The 16,544-nt window shown below is 35.4% G+C and overlaps 1 long non-coding RNA gene across 1 annotated transcript; it reads right to left on the bottom strand.

Moving 5' to 3' along the window:
- Positions 1 to 10,458: 10,458 nt before the first annotated feature.
- Positions 10,459 to 12,170, bottom strand: LOC149770779 (uncharacterized). Its single transcript, XR_016418472.1, has 2 exons — positions 10,840 to 12,170; positions 10,459 to 10,695 (listed from the first exon to the last, which is right to left on the bottom strand). It is a non-coding gene; the product is annotated as an uncharacterized LOC149770779 (long non-coding RNA).
- Positions 12,171 to 16,544: the final 4,374 nt, after the last annotated feature.

The following is a 16,544-nucleotide window of genomic DNA, read 5'->3' as shown; positions in this document are numbered from 1 at the left end:
ATTATCCCTGAGTGTTAGTTAGATCTCGAAACATTATGGCAATATTCAAGAGATATATGGTCGAACAAATTGAATTGCAAATCAATATTCATCACAGGGAGAATGGCTCTAAGGTATACTAGTATAATCTGTCATATCAAATATCTATATGACTCTCCAACAATTTCATATAGGAGACCACCTCTTGCCAATCACATGATGTATGTCGCACAAAAAAAGAAGGGATAAGATTATTCGTTTCAAAGGAATGTTCGTTCCTCCCTTTGCTGGCCAATTCAATTATGGACGTCTACCGTGATCTATGTTCTTTTTACGGTGTAATGAATGTACGTGAAACGCGGTGGCACAGCTCAAAATGATGCAATTAAAGGTTCATTTTTCAAGTGAAGTGCCTCCCGTGTGATTCGCTAATGATTACTTTCCACCTCCATACAAGTCACTAAAAATGTAGAAATTATTTGTTGAATGTGTCCCATTCTGAGAGGCGTTTGAGCTATATTTCTTCTTCCGACTATAAATAAGTACGCATATACCTTTAGAACACGTATACCATTTTAAGATGGCAGGGCAAATGTATTTTCCGATAGATTTTCTGGTGTTTATCTGGGATATCCTTGTAGAAGGAGTGGCAATAGCAAGACTTTCAAGATGGCCACAACGATGAATGTCAGATCGGTACCATTTTCACCAGGACAATCTAAAATTCATACCAATCTTTTAGTAAAAAGAAGTAAAAATAACAAGTTTACAAGATAGTCGCCAATGCATTTTCATTCAGGAGAATCTGCGAGTCACAAGAAGTCCTTTAGCGAAAACCCCTTTGTGATACGCTAATCCATTTAGGACGATATACAATTGTTATTGTTGTACGACGGCCATTATGGTGCCGATGTTTTATGTCGAATAGTCACCAATTTCTTTTAGGATATATGCATATAGAAAAGTTCTCGTGCGCCTTGAATCTTGACCTTCCATCTTGTTCCATCCTATTTTGGGTACGAGTGCATGACCTAGTGGGTTAGAAAGCTGGTGTATGAGAAATAGGCTATTGGTACCATTACTCACGGCACGATTTCGGTTCCTGCTTGGGATGCATTATAACTCTCCGTACAGAACGAATTGAAACTTCTCTAACCTGTATGATGTATTATTTCATTAAATATTAATTCGGCCTTCTATTATCAAGCATTCTCCTATATAATGCAGGCATAGCACTTTCCGTTCTGTCTGGAGTATATTTATACCCCTCCTCTCTCTCTCTCTCTCTCTCTCTCTCTCTCTCTCTCTATATATATATATATATATAATAAGCTGACAACAAGCAAACTAGTTTCTCACTGGACTGAGAGCTTTCGACACTAATCTGTGCCTTTTTCAAAGGCAAACACAAAACAGAGACAAGACAAACAATAAACACACAAGGTATTGAAATTAGAAAATCTTACATAACTATTTTCACTGGAATCAAAAACCTTGAGAATGTTTTATGTTCCGACTAATTGGCTTCTGCTTGATTGATGATGCTGTGTTTCTATTTATATCGATGTACAAATGAATGTGCCATATCAACCATCTGTTTTTAAAAAATGTAAATTGGAGTAGCTGTAAATTATATCCCGTATATGTCTTTTATTCTGATAGTAATTATAAACGAGTGGGTGATTAATGAGCAAAATGAAGAACAAAAGTAAGTGTAAATGAGCTGGCTATAAAAAGATGATGATTTTGTTTGCGCGTGGTTATCTTTATCTAGTCTTTTGGTTGCAATTTCTTAAGCGGCGCGTCAAATAAGGTTCTTTTTCTTTCCTGGTTTCGGAACTCCAGTTGTGGTTGTGATCAATATTGTTAGAGATAAACTTATCTTCACACTGTTCGTATTCTGTTTATTGCATTTATCTTAATCAATCCCTGACACAAACCATCCTTTGTTGGATCCTGTGCACTAGAATGGTCTGTTATCGCCATATGAGTTGGAGAGAGAGAGAGAGATATTAAATGACGATATCAAAATTGAAATTGGAATTAAAATAGTCCTAAGAGTATTAGGACATCGACTGATATGTATTCTATTTCAGACGTTGTGATCTCATTCATTTATATAGAGAAAGCCAAGTTTATTAATATTGCCGAATATGTCTGAATCATGACTGTGTCTAAAATAGGCATTACAATAGTTTGTCATTCGGATCTATTTTCGTCATATTCTTCTGATGCAGCATCAATTATCAATACGGCATTACTCACCAAAAATCTCGCGCCATATTTCTTTCTTAAACACGTATCTGTTTTCTGTATATATCTCGATGACTCGTCTCAGTTTGAGTAAAGCAATAATGAATACCAATTTATCTTCTTAATATTGTATTCCTATGATGGCCTTATTCATCTTCCACTTCACTCTTATTACACTACTTGATAGCGGCTCCATCATCTGATAGTGCTGTGTGTAGTGCGGTCCTCAGACATGATAACCTTTTAAATCTGATATATGCTGGCATGACATTTTGATTTTGCGTCTGAGAAAAATGTACTTAACGTATGTACTCGTATATAAGACGAGTCGAACTGCAAACAACAAAGGCCATGATCTGCCAGCACATAAAGCGCCGGCATATCAGGGTCTATGTTGTTTGTTTTACTGATTATTCCAAGCAAACTGCATAGAACCAAAACAGCTGGCGCATTATACGACGGGAGATCTGAGTATGTGCAATTTGCAGTTGGAATCGACTGCTACGCGAGTACACAAGGTTCTCTCGTCAGCAAGAGGGTCCGAAATGCTGAACATTTAATTAAGTATAACTGCAAATCATAGGTTGATGTTTAGTTCACTGTTTTAGAATTTAATAATGACCTAACCTTCCAGAATTTAGAACCAGTCTAAAAAATTCAATAGTTCAATGAGGCCACAAAGCGATATAAAGGAGCATTGCTTGGCGATGTAAACCGGACAATACTGTGGAATCCATCGAAGTTAGATGGACGGTCATTACACCTTACACCCTGCTGGCTATGGGGATCAAAGATAGATTTCTAGAAGTATACAGGTACTCTGTTCTCACTGTGCTATCCAAGCCCATACAATGTGTATTGAGCATGGAAAACGTTTAGTGCTGGCCTTATCGAGGCAAAGATGCCCAACCGCAATATCTCAGGCCCTTTCGCCAGCCAAACCTCCTTGGCTGAAATGCTTGAGATGTTGAGACTAGTGATGGGAATCGGTCAGAAATTCTTAATCGATAATCGGTTCCACTTAACGAACATATAATCGATTATAATCGTTTACTAAGAGCAAGTTTTAATTTTTGTTTGTTATACAGTTATATCTTTGATCAATAGTTCAAAATGTTAATAAATGTACAGGAATAATCTCTTTTAATGACATGTATACTTTTACCTGATAAAAATATTATATTTTTGTCTATTGTGTTGTGTGTTATTTTTGTTTTACAACTGTGTTAAATGAACGCAACTTTTTATGGCTGATAAGTCACATGCAACTGAAATACTGCCACAATCCCCCAAAATCCTTTCATTCATATGTTATGTGTTTATAATTTTTAGTGTAGAAGGACATTGTTTTCTTGTTTGTCATTGTTTACAAATACTACAAATAATGATGCATTTAAAACTGAAACAAATCATCAAAATGTGTTTAAAATTATTAACTCAACAATTTAACAACTGTATCATGTAATAATGACTAAATGTTCCTAATTATGAACTTTTGCACATATGAAATATCCTATGGTTTTATATTTGTAGTTGTGGAGGGAATTAATAAATTTCAGGTCAACGTTAGTGGCTGGGTGTTTTAGTAATCTTCTGCATTGCATCTAACTAAAAAGTAGTCTCCCATTACACAAAATCGATTATGGAGTTCACAATCGATTATCATATTGGTTCGCTCAACCACCTGATGATCGATTATAATCCATAATCGGTACAACACTAGTTATGACTACAGACACACGGTACTAATGATATGGAAAAATGGGAAACAGCCTGGAAATGGGTGAACATAAAATAGAGTATATATGGGTTTGGCTGACCAGAATTGGTTAATAATGTAAGTTATGTTTTAGGAAAAAGAATTTTTTGAGAGCTTATCCTAGTAGTAAGTCAAAAATAGAGACACTGTTTTATTGATGGAAATTTAGTCCTTTAACAGGCTTGAGTTTGGAACACTAATCACTGAAATTGGCACCTGACTTTTGTTCAGAATTGAAAGCACATGTTTCAGACACACGCAGGTCCAGAAAATGCATTTCCTTTAGACAGAAGCTGACATCCAGGTTTCATCTATACCGATAAATATACGTTTGATCATGAGCACTCAGAAATTTCAAGTTATTGAATTTTAATATCATGGTATTTGCATAGGTTTACTATGGGAACTGAATTAGTACCGTGAGTCCTGCAAAGATGTCGTAGCAGTCCGAAACGTTACTAATTATGGAGATACTGCTGTCGAGTTCCTAATGTTTCATTAAATGGAATGGGTAGTTAATTGATGCAGCTTTTAACATTACTTTCAAAATGGATTTTCGTTAGAAGATTGGAATTGATCATTTTTGACCCCCATTGAGAAAGTTCTTGAGAAATGTTTAATCACTTGTATCGAAAGAGAAATATGCCCATTTCATCTGATTTAATATCAGTATCTTACGACATCGCCTTCAATTCTGACTTAAAAGTGGACCCTTGATTACCAAACGTTTGGAAAACAATACGAAGAATTCTCAGAGTAATGGTAAAATAATTACTTTTTTATCTTATGAATAAATAATAACCTTTAACTGGTTTTCGTGAAAGCGGGACACGTTTGTTCCTTAAATATCAGTCATCTCTTTGTCGCGATGAAAGACAATGCAAAGGCAATATGGTAAAAAGCAATACAGAAAACGCTGAAATCAAAGTAAATCAATACCAGAGAAAGCAGCGTTTTTTTAATAGAAATTCTTGTATAAGTTTAATATCATCATAAGTAATAAGATTTATTTTCATTTTTTCTCTTTGAACTAAAATTATTGATGAAAATACAAGACAAGACATTACAAGACCTTATTACACTGATTGTACAGTTTACAACATATGAGGTATGAAATAAGATGAAATAATGCTAAATAGGTATTACATAATTCGGAATACACAATCTATGAACTTAGATATTTGTCATGATCCCTTTGTTACATGTATTCACAATCTTACTGGAATCAGATCTCCGCTATCCTTTGTGAAGGTCTGACAGCGACCGCTTAGGTGTCTTGCTATGGTGACCTATATTATTATCATAATCGCTAATTTTATCAACCAATCAAATTAAGTCTGATATCTTTGGGTCTGGGAGACGGAGCAGCGTAGCTGATGCGCATCAATGTGTTCCGAACGATTTTGATTGACTTTCAGACTTTTGAAAGCTGCGTATCCATTGGCTAATTCAAGGATCACTAGAACATGACCCCATAGTGGTCGCTGTCCGATCTTCACCTAAAACAGTGGAGATCTGATTTTAATCAGATTGCCTGTACTCATTAATTTATGGTATTTATAAACGTCAGACCTGGAAATGAATTAATCAGGTTAAAATTTGTGTCTTTCATCATGGAATAAGAACAACGCAAGATAGTGATATACATCACCCATTTCTTGCGACTGACAGAGTGTACACTATTTTTCGTTATACGATGGCATTACAGGAGACATATGATTTCCAGATTTAAGTTTAAGTTTTATATATATTTATTGGTAATGAAGAAAAGATCTTTTCTAAATCATAACTAGTTTGAAAATATCTGTAATTAAGACATTTAAAAAACATATTAATGTTAGCTGCCCAAACTTGTCTGCATTGATCTTTTAGTTGTAGTCCTTGTTTTCGAGTCTCGGGCTCGACCAATGTGGGTTTCGTGTTATATTATCTTTATTTATAAGTTTGCAAATCACAGTCGATGGCATTCAAAATTTTGAACTTTTATATTCTTCAGAAATTCATTTTTCCTTCTCGAATTCCACTGGTTTTATTTTCTGTATTAGTTGCATCAAGTACATGTTGCTGATTACTGTGAATATTATATTTGAAGGCACAGTGAATAACTGATAACAAAAGACCTAAAAATGTACCACTTGAAAATGTTGTAACAATTGGAATTTACTTCAAGCCGTTAGTAAATAATACATTTGATTTTTATCACCGTATTTGCATTTTCCATCTCCTTTGCATAAACCAACTCTTCCAGCCGTACAAATATATATATATATATATATATATATATATATATATATATATATATATATATATATATATATATATATAGAGAGAGAGAGAGAGAGAGAGAGAGAGAGAGAGAGAGAGAAAGAGAGAGAGAGCCTTTAAAAATAAATTATACCCCCAGAATGCTGGAGACATCTACTCCCTTTTTTGTAATAATCTGCACTGATTTTATCTATGCCCTTAAGCTTCGCTTCAGAAAATGAAACAATGTCACAATAATTAATAAATTCAGATAGCATAGGTAATAAGAATGCTTGACTTAAATGCAAACATTTACAAAAGCAAGTTTTAAATATTCAGATCTGGCAGATCATACGTTGAGAAATGGAAAAGTCCCGAAATTTAAGGTCAGACGTCTACAAAGGGTACGTTTAAAGTTTCTGCATGAACAACTGTTTTACGCAACATTAAATTTCTTTCTGCATTTATTTAATTTATTTGACACAACCGTTGTACAAAATCTCTTTTTAACTTTGATTTATGGCTTCATCAGCTTGGATATTGCATTCTAAAATGGAGTGCTGCGATGATAACACAGAACTCATTTTCTCTTTTGCTCTTTGTAATCGACCCCACTAATGCCAGTTTTGGCACAAGCAGATTAGCATATCGGTATCAATCTTAATGTCTGAATTTTCAGTACACCTTGACTTCTTAGTTGGAGAGAGAGAGAGAGAGAGAGAGAGAGAGAGACTTTAATTATCGCCGAATAACCTATTTTTAAATAAGGTTTTGTGATTACACGCTTTCCTTATGTATTGTAGAGACAGAATGACGTGGATGTGAATACAGTTGAATAGTAAGCGGACACATCTCTGCAATAAGTACGAGTTTCTTACGAGTGAACATTCATATCTTCTCTTTCCAAACTTGTCACATTAAAGACGTAGGGAACGACGCGAGAGGATATAACACGTGATTTGCGATGCGGTAATATTTGATCTACTATTTAAATTATTGAGAGAGACACGTTTCGACAGAAACTGATTTCAATCATGATGACACTATAAATTCAGCATTGCATATCTTTCAAATTTAAATGCGATATCAATGCTTCCTTCCACGTTTTATACACAGGCAATTTGTGGGCTACAAGAGAGGATACCACTATAGCTCGTGGCGTTGTAACGGGTGTAGACTGTATTCACTAATACATTGATATATGAGTGGATCGACGGACTGAAAGATGAGTCGATAGATGGATGAATGTTCCGTTTATATTAACACGTAGTTGCAAACAAAATGTGAAAAGCGTTTGAATTCCAAATCTAGATATTAAAGAGATCATGTTTATGTGTCCCAGTCAAAGTTAAGTACCGAGACGATTCGACTTGATCTACACAGAATCACTTGACACAAGACCCATGTTGTAAGACTTCACGTGACAGTGATTCTTGAAACAAGCGTCACTGTTGTAGTTGTCATCAAGTGATGACTAATGGAGTGTTTTATTAATACACACTGATGTAACCTTCTTTTCGCATAATCGGCCAATACTTCTAACTCTTTCACCTTTCCCGCAGCAATAATGTTTTTCTAATTAAAAAAACAACCCTTTTTCCATTTCTAACATGGGTTAGTGTAGTGGTTTGTTTTACTCCCAACAAAAACGCTTTATAACAGTATTGCGTGTCTGCTAATTCAATTACTTGCTTCCTTGAAAACATATGTGACTCACCCGAAAATTGGAATCTGGCAAATAAAAATGACCTGTTAATTCTCTTGGCAAGAAACCGGTTGAGAGCGATGAGGCTACTTGATAAATCTTGTCGATCTATATTAATGGGGCGTGATTTTTCACTCGGTAATTGATACACAGTACCCATCCCATTATACAAGGACCCACCTAACGCAATCTTCCTGTCTGATCAAGCCGCAGTTCTCGTGCAGATATATAATTAAATTATAAGTAATAAAACCAACTTCAATTTTTAATTTTTCTTTTCGTGACAATTGATTTTTCTTGCAACCCATGGAATAAATATAAAAATTGAACTTAATTGCAGAACTGAATCCAGTAATAAAATAATTGTTTTAAAACGGATAATACATGCTAACAATTATTCCTGGAATTACACTGAATCCACGTATATTACCCTCTATTTAATTCTGTAAATTTATATACAATGCCCGTCACTAAAATGTTCCAGATTTATCCATTTTTAACAAGGTACACTGAAGCAAAGTCAAGTTAAAAATCACCAATATAGATACTAAAAGAAAGCTTAATTTGTGGTCTGTTTAGTTATGCAATTTTCGTAAAAGAATCTTGAAATTCAGTGAATTTATTTCAACTTCCAAACATCATATAAAGTCAACGGTAAATCTGCCAGTTGACCACAAATATGGCGGCTGATGACGTCATTCGGGAACTATAGCTTCAGTGTGCCTTGTTAAAAATGGTAAAATTTGGTGATCATATATAGGAGAAACTGCCAGGTTGCCGATCGTCCAGGTAAAATGGTCAGAATATCGTCTGCTAGTGACCTTATCGGGAAGCATATATATACAAGCTTTTAAATGCCTATATAATGATTTTACAATGCCCATATAAGGAATGAGTATGATCCAACTTAATATAATAAATATACTAGCGCTTTTGCACGAGATGGGATGGTTGTGTTTGCCGTGTCAAGTTAACCGTTTCATGCCAGTGTCACCCTCTCCTGAGGGCTAATTCAAGTATAGATGACAATATTTATTTCACTAAGAGGGTAATAAAGCTAGATTAGATACGAGAAAACTGAGGCCAACAACAGGACAGAACTGGCTTTTCAGAATATGGCATTCTTCTATGTCGCATTTTAAGAAAGATGATATTCGTGAACTTCAACAAAAAAGAACCACGCCCAGATCCATGCCACTGAGGTCAAGTCATACAGAATTAAACATTTTCTGTTATGAAGAATGTACCAGTAACCATGTGACGCTTTTTCCCTAAATCTAATGGTCCAAAAAGATATTATTTCTAAGGTATAGTACAAACAACATAGTCAATTAGCTAATTGTACTTTATATTGTTTAAGAAAATCAATATGTTGAATAACTAATATCCAGTTAAGGCACGTTTACACGATTTATTGAGAAGAAAAATGGTATTGGCTTCAGTTCTTGAACGTAAAGCATCATTAAACGAAGCTATCCAACTATAACTAAGTAATAATAGCGTGAAACCTCTAAAAAAACATCCATAAGTGTAGTATATATTCGCTTTTAAGGAAACATCATACAGCCAGATAATGCACCGGCAGATTAAGGTTGTATTTTTTGGTTAGTGCTAATCATTAGAAGAAACAAAACTAACCCTAAACTGCCGACATATTATGCGAGGAAGATCAGGGTTTATGTACTTTAACGATATAGATCGTTATTTTAATGAGAGGTCCAAGTCGCCCATTTACGTAACTTTTAAGTTTTATTTCCCAATACAGCAGTTTAAAGTACGACTCTGTGAGAAGTGCAAAAACCGGTACGAAGGTTAAACACCTTGTCATGGAGAAACATCCTGCTGTATTCCTATTTGGATCTGCGACATTACTATTTACGACATTGATTTTTTAATATAGTATAAGGTACATCATTATCGCGACTCAATTAATGTCATGAAATATTCGTCAGGATCCTGGATTCGAGTTTTCTGTTCGCGGGAAAGTGAGAGTCCTTCAATAATAGTATACTTTATTCTTCTTTTCTCAGCACTCCGCTTTCCTCCACTTCAAAGATCTCTGTTTAACTCTGATTGCACTAGACAACATGTATCATAAAGGAACTACTTTCGGAATTTCTCCTAAAAAGTCGTGTAGGTATTTTTCCAGTGTGTGTGTGTGTGTGTGTGTGTGTGTGTGTGTGCAAAAGTACTGGAATGGAACTTGGAAACAAAAGTGACAAAACTTGTTTGGTCTTCATGTTTGTTACGAAATCATACGAAATCTAGCATAAATATGCATCACTTTTATACGAGTTCAATGAAATGTGCAGGCTTAAGACGTATGATCGGAATTAGATCACAAAATAATATTTGAAAGAAAAACAGATTGATATCTCCATATAATGCACGATATACACAACACATTACCGATTCTAGTTATTTTTCGTAAGCCTTCTTAGCCAAGCAATACGAAATATGTGGTTATAACTTCTACCTTAGAAGTCGAAGGGGAGATAAAAAGGAGAATTTGCAAAAGTGTAATCGTAAACTTTAACATTTTAAAACAAAATTATCATTATCTGATGAAAAAAACATTATTTGATCTATATTGGTAAACGAATCCATATGAAATGAGATCTCGAATGGTATCTGAATTTTTTTATATATAAGAAAACTTTTGAAGCTGACACTTGTATTTGACATTTCTATGTCGGCCGCCTCAGTGTGATCATGGGAATGACACTTAGTTCCCACTCCCTCGATATGGTGTGGCCTGTAATGTGAAAAAAATGCCATTAAATCAACAAAAACAAAACAAGCTGCCTCTATCAAATTTGAAATATACGAAAGTCAACGTAAACATAAACAATTTGAAGGTTTGTGCTTTGCTAAAGCTTAACGGATATGCATTATTTACCGAATCAATCGTCTTTACAGCTTATGTCAATGTTGTGGCTTTTCCATTGCCGTTTCGTTCATCATTGGAAGGAATCTGTTGGATTTATTTGGCAAAAGATATGTATACTTCTTGTATACCTCGTCTTTGGTTATAGGAAACGTCACCAATAACTTCGGACCTGTAATTCCATGGAGAGATGACGAGGAACGTTTGAAAACATTACTACTAGGAGCGTCCAGTGAAGGTAGAAATCCAATTTTCCCACCGACGTTTCTGCTGAGAGATCGCTTCACATTCTGGATGTTGTGAGTCTCTGGTATTGTATCCCGTTCTCGACTTCTTCTCTGATACACTTTATAAGCCGCATTCCAGCTATGATTAGTTCTGTAATTGATTACATTTAGACATTCTCTACGGCTCTCTTCAATCGCATCTCTAAGATCTCCGTTAGTACGAAGATTAGAAAAAGACGTAGACCTTTGCGACACTCGGTTTTCAAGATTATAAGACATAAGTCTTTTCTCGGAGGCGAACTGTGCCAGAGATCGTCTTCTGTGTTTCTCTATGAGTTTTGTGTACTTATGGTTTAAGGGTAGGTCTGACTCGCCACTCGTTTCTGATCCATACCGTTGTAGCTTGGCAATCAAAGCTATTTCTTTTGCTTTCCGTTTTTTAATGGAATCCATGAATTCTCATACTTTCTCTTACATAAACCTGGTCTGTTCTGTGCAAATAAATTATTAAAATGGAAACACAGTCTGACATTCTGACCCAAATATTTGTTTCGAATTTTGTTTGTGCATATAGCGTGTCAGCAATTCATTCGATTTTAACACAAAAACACTGTCTAACATCGACAAAGTTGTTGTTTTTTTTAAAAAACAACCTAAAAGTCGCATTATGTACACAAAAGACTTGTCTTGATAAAATGAAGTCTGGCCGATGGTTCATAAATCTTTACTTGAAATGTCTACTTGACGTCTTGTTTTTGTCGTCTTTGTAGAAATGCATTTCTGTATTTTCGTCTAATTCATATTAACACCTTCGTATGAAACCTTTTCACTTTTTGACATTATCTGTCTAGTTGGTGTGTTGGTTGGAATATCAGGTTTCCCTTCCATTAAACGTTTACTTCTACGCCCATGCATAACGAACCAATTTAAAGAAACAATCCATTTACAATCCGTTTAAGAAAGTTCCCAGAAACCGCCTTCTCCTGTGCATAATAAGAGTATGAAAATATTATTTGTTACATAGGAACGAAAGGAACAAAGATTGGTGGAAGCATAACATCAAACAATATTGCATGTTCGCCTAACCGAATTATGCACAGTTATTCTCTGTCAACTATTTTTAACCATGCCTCCACATATTGAACACTGAACATGTTTGATGTTGGAATTTATCTTTACGATTGTTCGTCACGTTGCAGTTTAGTCTCATTTTACGACTTGTCAATATCTTTATTGAACCTGTCTGTTTTTAATGCTATCTTTATTAGTCTTTTTTATGCTTCATTTTATTATCATTTTATAACACCTTAGAAATAATCATAGCTTGTCTTAGCCGCATATTTATGCATCGACTTCTTTTAGACCATAGGCCCGAGTGGTCTAGTCAATACACACTTGGCTGCCATATACGTAAAAGCGAAACCAAAAGTCAGTTTGACAGGCGCTCATGTTTAGTACGATGCTTGCTGACATTTGGATGGACCATTTATTGTCGCAGTATGATACAGTAGAATTGGGAATAAGTTCTAACAGGTTAAATTAGCCTTCTCAGTACACAATACAAGTACTATAACATATTTCAACATGGCAACAGTTACTAATACTTAAAAACTGATTGGAGAGAGAGAGAGAGAGAGAGAGAGAGAGAGGGCACAATTACAGCAATCACGATTTGAGTAAGTTATTGAAATCGTCAATAAAAAATTCAACAACATATTTGCATAATATATATATATATATATATATATATATATATATATATATATATATATATATATATATATGCAAATATGTTGTTGAATTCTCTGTTTCATTTGCATCGCCCTTTCCCCCAAAGCAGTAACAGTAATTTTCCATCAACTCAGATCGTTACCGGCTCTACTTGGGACGGAACATGAAAAAGTCATTTGAAGTAACATTTTCTGCATTGAATAAAACGACCATACTATAATGATGACAAATTGGCACCATTTGTACAAACTTAGTTGGCCTTCGTCTTAAGATATTTTCTTTCCAGTGACATACATTTCTATTGAGTAGTATTTGACAATTCGCTTTATTATTTTTAGTAACAGCGGTCATATTTTATGGTGGATAATTTGGGTAGCCTTTTTGGTGTGGGCAATGGCTAACCCTGGTTCAAAAGAATGGCAGGAGTTGGCTTATTTTGAACTAAGCAATACTCAAAATATGTAGGGGCGCTGAAATTCGCCTTAAAATCTGTCTTAATTGTTATGATTTTGAATTTAGATCAACTCATAGTGAAGGAAAATTAATCTCATTAGATAATTATCAAAGCGACATTCTAGATGCCAGGGATATCAATATTGTAAAAAGACTGTCTTCGGACTGTTTCATTGATTCGAAGGCGTTTTTATTTATCATTGTGGTGCCACTTGACACAAACCTTAATTTTATATTCTATATTTTTAGGTTTTATTAATATTGTTTGTCCTTTCTTGTTGTTTTTGTTTTTGTTGTTGTTGTTGTTGTTGTTGTTATTATTATTATTATTATTTTGCTGTTCTATTTCTTTGAATTTTTCAAATTCATTATCATCATATTTAATTGGGTGCATTCACCTTTTTTATTAATATTCACCGCTGGCTAAAGAAGGCAGAAGTGACTTGCGTTTTTCTGGGGTGGGTGTGTCCGAGTGATCTAAAACCCAACAACAACAACCTGTGTTTTTCGAAATTTTATATATTTGTATTTAGCTTCATTTCTCTGTAATTCTCTGTAATGAAGTTAGATAAGGGAAATCATATAATTTATATAAAATCACAGATAGGAAAAGTAGGTCACAGTGGCCTACATAATCTGGTCCACCTTTTCGTCAAAATTACTTTTATGGTTCAAGTGTTTTATAGTTCAAGAGTTGTTTCAAATGGAGGAATGTAACTTGGTATGCTAACGTATATCACTAATGCCGCGAGCATTGTGAACTATAATCCTTAAGTTTTCTATCACGTCATCACTGGCATTCAGTCAATCGGAACCACTCCGGTGGCCTAGTGGTTAGAGCGTCCGCCTCGGATGCAGGAGGTCCCCGGCCGAGTCGTACCAAAGACTTACAAAAATGATACTAACAGCTGCCTCGCTTGGCGCTCAGCATTAAGAGGTTAGTGTTAGGACTGGTGTCAGGATAATGTGACTGGGTGGGACATCATGCTACATGTCTGCGGCATGATGCCCAGTGCTAGATATCACTATAAACTGTCACACTGCAGACATCGTAGCGATATGACTGAAAAATTGTGAAAGCTACGTTAAAAATCCAAATCACACACACACACACACACACACACACACACGCAGTCAATCGGAAGCCGACATTATCCCACTGGAAACGGTGACTGAAGAGGGAATTTATCAAGTTGAGTTTTTGACTTCGATGGTGACTACAATCTTTCTCGAATGCTATGTTTGTGATACGACTGGACTTTTCTTGAAAATATCATTAAAATGTTTTTTTTTTTTTTTTTTTTTTTTACCAAAATTCACAATGATTAATCTTCAAAAATGTTATGATAACACAAAATGAGAATTAAATGAAAATTTTTCTCCGCCTGGAAACAGTGACCAAAACTATATTCTAGCACGTATGTTAAAATTATGAGGGGGTTGGGTGGGTTTGTCATTAATAATAACAATGCATTAGAAAATAAGCCTTTGGAGTAGTCGTCTGTTTCAGTTAATGAGCATTCACCCCACCCCACCCCGCCCCTAAGCGAAGAACTTTGTGTGTGTGTGTGCTGTATTATTCGTCTTTCTTTCCGCCCGTCACACTTTCGTTTCCGCTATATACTACCTCTTAATGACCGTTTGAGATATGCGATGAACCTTGGTATACATATCATTAGTAGAAAGTGTGTCTCATGGTCATATCTGGGGTCATATCTTCAAGGTCAAGGAAACAGGTCAATATTTTAAGTTTCCTGTTCCACTTTCGTTTCTATCGTCTCTATGGCTTTTCTAGAACAAAAGTTGAAACCTATTATACAAGGTCAAAATCGTAGATCAATATTTTAATGGCTTTGTTTGCTTTGCTTTATAACTCAAAAGCTGGCTGATTTGCATTGATGACTGTTGCTATACTAACGTCTGTAACAAGAGAGTGCGACATGTACCAAAGTTAAGGTCGTATCTTCGAGTATAAGGTAACTGATCAGTTATAATAACCTCGTTCCATTCTGGCCATTTGTTCTAACGCTTCTGAGATCGAGCTGTGAAAGTTAATACTTCTGTAATCGTGTAATGTGATTTTGTATTTCACTCGGAATCGCGTTAATTATGGTCAAGGTCAAAGATCAGTGGCACCTTTATGTTTACCGCAATCTAACACTACTGCCATTTGAAACAGATGGATGAAATTGAGTACACCAATGCATCACTGTCACAACATGTACTGAGTACCACATTTGGGATCACATTTTCAAGTTTCTCAAAGGTAGGCCGAAGATTAAAAGTTAACTTTTTTGTTTCTGTTACATAGCTAAATAACTGTTTGATTTAAACCAGGGGTCTCAAACTCAAACCACTCCGAGGGCCGCATAAGGGCATTTTCGATGGCCCAAAGGCTACACCAGCTTTGTTATCTCTCATGATACATTGTGACGCCAATCATTTTGCGGGTCACATGATACGCAAGCAGCCCCGTGTTTGAGACCCCTGAATTAAAGGATGAAACTTTGAACCCATATGTTTCGCTACTAGTAAGCACTAAATCGCTATACAAGTCTGTAGTCTTAGCCGTATGCTTCTACTTCTATAGCGCATAAAGTCTTTAATTTGAGCTATATGCTGCTGTTTGTACATAATTTAGAAAGTCTTTCATTTGAGTTGTATGCTGCTGTTTGTACATCCCTTAGAAAGTCGTTAATTTGAGCTGTATGCTGCTATTTGTACATCCCTTAGAAAGTCGTTAATTTGAGCTGTATGCTGCTATTTGTACATCCCTTAGAAAGTCAGTACTTGGAGCTGTATGTTGCTATGTGTACATCCCTTAGAAAGTCGATACTTGGAGCTGTATGCTGCTATGTGTACATCCCTTAGAAAGTCGATACTTGGAGCTGTATGCTGCTATTTGTACATCCCTTAGAAAGTCAGTACTTGGAGCTGTATGCTGCTATTTGTACATCCCTTAGAAAGTCGGTACTTGGAGCTGTATGCTGCTATTTGTACATCCCTTGGAAAGTCGGTACTTGGAACTGTATGCTGCTCTTTTAATCCCTTAGTAAGTCGGTTGTTTAATCTGTATGCTGCTATATTAGTGTCCCTTAGAAATCTAGTTTGATTTGTATGCTGCTATTTTTACATCCCTATGAAAGAAAATAGCTTGGGCTGTATTCTACTATTTTTACATCCACCAGAAAGTGTATTGCTTGGGCTGTATGCTGCTGTTTTTACATCCCTTAGTATGTAGTTTGGTCTGTCTCTTACTCCTTTACAGCCCTTAGAAAGTCAGTTTTTTGAGATGTATGTGCTATT

This window comes from Sinohyriopsis cumingii, unplaced genomic scaffold (assembly GCF_028554795.1).
Source record: "Sinohyriopsis cumingii isolate HCF-2022 unplaced genomic scaffold, ASM2855479v2 utg002371l, whole genome shotgun sequence".
Taxonomy (NCBI): Eukaryota; Metazoa; Mollusca; class Bivalvia; order Unionida; family Unionidae; genus Sinohyriopsis; species Sinohyriopsis cumingii.
This window is presented reverse-complemented; position numbering and strand designations above follow the sequence as displayed.